Source organism: Elephantulus edwardii, unplaced genomic scaffold (assembly GCF_000299155.1).
Source record: "Elephantulus edwardii isolate Elephantulus edwardi_28Jun2011 unplaced genomic scaffold, EleEdw1.0 scaffold00011, whole genome shotgun sequence".
Classification (NCBI taxonomy): domain Eukaryota; kingdom Metazoa; phylum Chordata; class Mammalia; order Macroscelidea; family Macroscelididae; genus Elephantulus; species Elephantulus edwardii.
The window spans coordinates 22691309-22696962 of NW_006399761.1; positions in this window are offsets into that span (position 1 = coordinate 22691309).

A 5654-nucleotide genomic window follows, 5' to 3' on the forward strand; every position below is an offset into this window, starting at 1 on the left:
ATAGCTTGCCTCTGGAAACTCTATGAACGTGGAGAAATGATCAAAGTTATACAAGTGTACAGGTCTTTTGTTCATAGGGTCGCTCTGAGTCGTCTGTGACTCGATGGCACCTAACAACAACAACAACAATCTTCTGCTTAGCTCATTTATTTCAGCATCTTTTGTTTGGGCTTCTTGATGCTCTAGTGCATTTTTCAAGGCCTCAGCCAATGTCCATTTTGGACTTTTCTTCTGCTCTGTCTTTGTATTGACCTTTTGCTTTCTTCATAGATGATATCCTTCATGTCATCTGGTGTTCGATCATTGGTGCTCAATGCTTCAAACCTTACAAACTAGTGTAAAATTCCCTTAATATCTGACCAATATTGCCTAAAACTAACTGTTATCGTGTACTGTCTACTTGGAACCGACCCATGGCTGACTCTGCAGCAAGTTTTCAAAGGCAGTAAGTCTCAAGGGAGGATATTGCCCATCTTTCTCCTAGACAGCAGCTTGTGAATTCGAACTGCATACCTTTGGGCTGATAGTATTATTCCTTACCACTAAGCCACCAGAGCCCCCTTGAAAGTAATTAGTATTTTTAAAAATCACATCTACATGGTGGATTGGACCTGGGGGTGGGTTTGTAAAGCAATGAAAGAATTTTACTTTTACTTTTCCAAGAGGGTAGTGTACTGGCGGGTGGCGGGGAGGTTGGGAGGGGGGAACAGCGTAACAATAAATGACTGGAAATCCAAAGTCTGTCAATTTTTACTGAAATTAATAATAAATTTTTAAAAAATCACACCAACACTCATTCATACACGGCATTCCAAAACCCGATTTAGATCTAATTCCTGCTTCTCAGGATCTCCCACAAAATAACTAAAGCATCTGAAAAAGATGAGAGTGTACAGATGTGTCTGAGAAGACGATGCTACAGCAGGAATAGCAGAGAAATAAAATGCCCGATTCTTGTCCATTCCCCATCTTCATTCTGTTTATATAAAATTCAAGAGCAAGATACAACTCAGCTAATGTTAGAAGCCAGGATATTAATTCTCTTCAGGCAGGATAGGAAATCTTGGGTACGGGAAACACTGTCTTTCTTGATCTGGGAAGATGAATATACAGCCATTTATTAATCATGTGCAATTGTAAATGATGGTCTTATTTTCAAAAGTACAAAGGCATGGTGACATTAATTCTTCAGTATCCAATAATGATCATTTCAACAAATAATCTGTAGAAATTATTAATGAGACATATTACATTGGTTTTTCACAATGAAGGTTTGAAACTCAGTGTCTTACACACACAGCAAATCTCAGTTCAGACTGACCTCATTTGGCTGCCCAAGAGCCACATGTCGTTGTGGTTTTGCCCAATGGGCCTCTTTACTGAGAGAGGAGAAAATGCTAGACATCACACCGAAGACGAGTCAGCTATAGGAGACCCGTACTAAATGACTTCCGTGTCCATTGAATGGCTGCTCAGACAATTATCAATGTGGTTACACCAATAACATGTAGAGGACAGTAGTTTTTCAAAACAATGTATTTATATTCACATAGCGATCTCCTGTGGCCTAGTAGTAAGGAACTGGGATGCGAGGCACAAGGCACCTGGCTAAGGTGCGCCTGATCCAGGCCATGATCTTCACAATCATCAGAAAGCTAGACAATGATTAGGGATGATAGAAGGAGAATTGATGCCTTTGAGTGTGGTGCTGGAGAAGAGTATTGAATATACCATGGACTGCTAAGAGAACAGACAGGTTTGTCCTAGAGAGGGTGAGACCAGGCTGCTCCCTGGAGGCAAGGATTCTGAAGCTTTCTCTGATATACCTTGCACATGTTGCAGGCGGGACCAGTCCTTGAAGAGGAATGTCATGCTTGGGAAGGTGGAGGGACAGCCCAGGAGAGGAAGACCCTTAGTGAGATGGGTTCACTCAATGACTGGGGTAACGGGGGTAGGTGTGTCAGAGACAAAATGTTTAGTTCAGGACAGACTAGGGTTCCGAGTTGTTTTACATAGGGTCACTATGAGTCTCAGGAGACTTGATGGCACATAACAGCAACAATAACAACAACATATATATTCACAAAGTTGGCGCCAAAGAGCTTTGAACATCTAGTTCTAGAAGAACAACTAGCATTTTTAGCCTATTTTCAAATAAAATAATATAGAAGTGAGCCTCAATCAGTTTGCTTCAAAGCATGCATTCTAAATAAGGCATATTTGATATAAAAAACAAACAAACTCACACAGCAAAAAACAAAGCACAACACACACACTCAAACCGACTGGAGGGTCAGCTATGAATTGGTTCTGACTCAATGACAGTGTGGTGAGTTTTTTAGTTTATTTAGTTACTTTCCCTGGCTCTGCCCATTCATCACTTAACCCCTACACACAAGAGACACTAGTACATGTTTATAAAATGATTCATGAAGGAATTAATGCAGTCACATCATCTCCAAATAAACAAGGCAACATAATTTGTAAGTAAATATAAATGTCATTTATTCCAAATTATATACAAGGCAGATATTAACTGCCTTATGCTGATCCAACATAAAAGATCATGGCTTTAAAAGAAACGAGTAAAAATAATATCTAAGCTTTTTTTCAGTCAGGCATATTATACTTGAATAAAGGTAAACATTTATAGAAAGTATTTACATTTTGCCTATATGTGGGTTGTGACACAAAAATTGAAAGTCACACAAGTATTTTACTCCAGTGCATTCAGTACAAACCCAAACACCAGAAAGTTTCTGAACAGCTTTTGGATACATTTAATCTAACTACCCTTCGGAAAATAGTAAGAGAGGGGAACAACAAAGCACGATAGCAATTAGGGATTCCTGTTAAAATGTAAGCAATGCGTCATTTCAATGTTCAGCCAGAAGTCACAGGATTGTTTGCTCAGGCTTATCCAAGTGACTCTGTGACAGGAAGCTCTCACTTATCCCCAACCCCTCTGGTAGCCCTGTCCTGTCTGCCAGGGCGAGTCCCTCACCAGCCTCACCCGGTGGAACGGACTGGTTTGTTCCTATGTGAATGCCTCTGGCCACGTTCTCAAGATCCTGTCAGTGAAAAGACCACACACACACACACACACACACACACACACACACGGCATACGCAGACACGCATCAGGCAAGCTCAGTCCAGGGCCCACACAATCTCCTAACAGCTTTCTTGAGGTTTTATCAACATCCAATGAGCCGTGTTACCCACTAGGCAACTACAACTCTGATAATTTGAAATGTTTAATTTATTAAATATTAACATATATATGGCAATCTGAAACCATTACTATGATCAAGATAACTTAAAGAATGCATTATTGAATAAGAACTGACTCCTAGCTAAGCCTCCTGCATGTCTTCAAAAGCTAATCAGAAGTCCAGGCTGGGTTTAGACCAGGTTGGTACTAGGGATATTGTAGCTAATGTTAGATGGATCTTAGCTAAAAACAGAGAATTCCAGAAGAATGTCTATGTTTCATTGATTATTCAAAGGCATTTGACTAAGTGGATCACAACAAACTGTGGTTAACTCTCAGAAGATTGGGAATCCCAGAACACTTGATCGTGCTAATGGGAAACCTATACTTGGACCAGGAGGCAGTCATCAGAACAGAGCAAGAAAACACTGCATGGTTCAAAATTGGGAAGGGCGTACGCCAGGGCTGTATCCTGTCCCCATACCTTTTCAATCTTTATACAGAACAGATTACCCAGCAGGCTGGGCTCTATGAGGAGAAATGCGGCATCAAGATTGGAGGAAGACTCATCAAGAATCTGCATTATACAGATGACACAACCCTGCTTGCTGAAACTGAGGAGGACCTGAAGCACCTGCTGTGGAGGGTCAAGGACTGCAGCCTTCAATATGGGTTGAGGCTCAATATCAAGAAAACAAAGGTTTTCACCACTGGGCCAATTGACAGCATCCTGAAGGATGGTGAAGAGCTTGAGATTGTTCACAGTTTTAGTTTGCTTGCTCCTCAGTCAACAGTTTTGGCATCAGCATCCAGGAAATGAAAAGACATATTGCCATGGGAAAGTCTGCCGTTAGAGACCTCTCTAAAGTGCTGAAGAGCAATGATACCAGTCTGGAGACTAAGGGGTGCCTGATATGTGACTAAGGATGATAGAAGGAGAATTGATGCCTTTGAGGTGTGGTGTTGCATATACCGTGGACTGCTAAGAAAACAAACAGGTTTGTCTTGGATAGCGTGAAGCCAGGCTGTTCCTTGGAGACAAGGATTCTGAAGCTTTGTCTGACATACTTTGGACATGTTGCAAGGAAAGACCAGTCCTTGGAAAGGGACTTAATGCTTAGGAGGGTGGAGGGACAGTGCAGGAGAGGAAGACCCTCGGTGAGATGGATTGATTCAATGACTGGGGTAATGGGGGTAGGTGTGTCAAAGACAATGAGATTGGCACAGGATAGAGCAGGGTATAGGGCTGTTGTAGGGCAGGGTTTAGGGCTGGTCACTATGAGTCACAGGTGACTTGACAACACATAACAACAACAACAACAGCAACAGCAACCACATAGGAGAGTGCCCATTTTTATTTTCCATGGAGCAGCTGGTGGATTTGAATTGTGGGCCTTAGAGTTGACAGTGCAACTTCCTATCACTAGACCACCAAGAGCTCCCTACAAGGGCCCCTGTATTTTAAAAAAGTTTGGTGAATTTGCAGAAAATGATTTCATTTTATCACATATCACTTCAATTGAGAGGCTTCCTAACATTTGTAGACAAGGTTCCAATGTTGCTTTCCTTGATTTTCCAGCGGGGAACATATCTGAGACACTGGGAGTGTAGTCGTGTCTGAACAGGGTTGGCATGGTGGTAAGTTCCCACCTGGCTCAGCATGGGCTCTCATAATATTAAACAGAGGAGCGTGGTGGGTTAGTGACAGGAGAAACCAGACAATGACCGGAAATGAGCAAGCAGAAAGTGTGCAGGAGGATCAGTCATTAGCACAGAACTAAACTGTTTGCTGCCTGAAGGTGGGACACATGTAGAGAAATTAATTCACCAAAGCAGCAGGGGAGTTTCAGAAGGAGTAAAGCTTTTCTTTCTTTCAAACCACAGTATTAAACATACACAGGAAACCTGCTCTGTGTTCTCAGTCACACATCTTTGCTTGAAGGGAAAGTTTGTTTTCTGAAGTACAGCAAGCGGCCGTAGCAAAGAAAAACGAACACAAGCAGCGGGAGCTGAACTCAGCCTTCTAAATCCTACCCAAAAGCTCTTTTTGAATTACAGACACGTGAGCTCTTGCGTTGTAGAAGAGTACCTACAAACAGGGGAAGAAAAGCAGTTCCTTTCAACAAAGTGTCCGAAGTGTCCGATTTCCTCATTGGAATAGCATTAGCATGCAGGAGGAAAAATAAGCGTAAAGCTCCTCAAAATCTCAAATTATAACATCATTTTGGAACACAAACACTTCAGTGCAAATGTCTTACTTTTAATTTCTTGGAGTGTCAATCGCTATGGCAACGTTAAACACGTGTTTTGCAGATGTCTGACCCAAACCAGTTGTTGTTGCCTTTAAACCACAATTTCTTTTTTGAAGGAAGAAGTTCAAGGTGTTTTGAAGGAAATAGCAAAAAATAAAGCCCCAGGAATAGATGGTATACCAATTGAA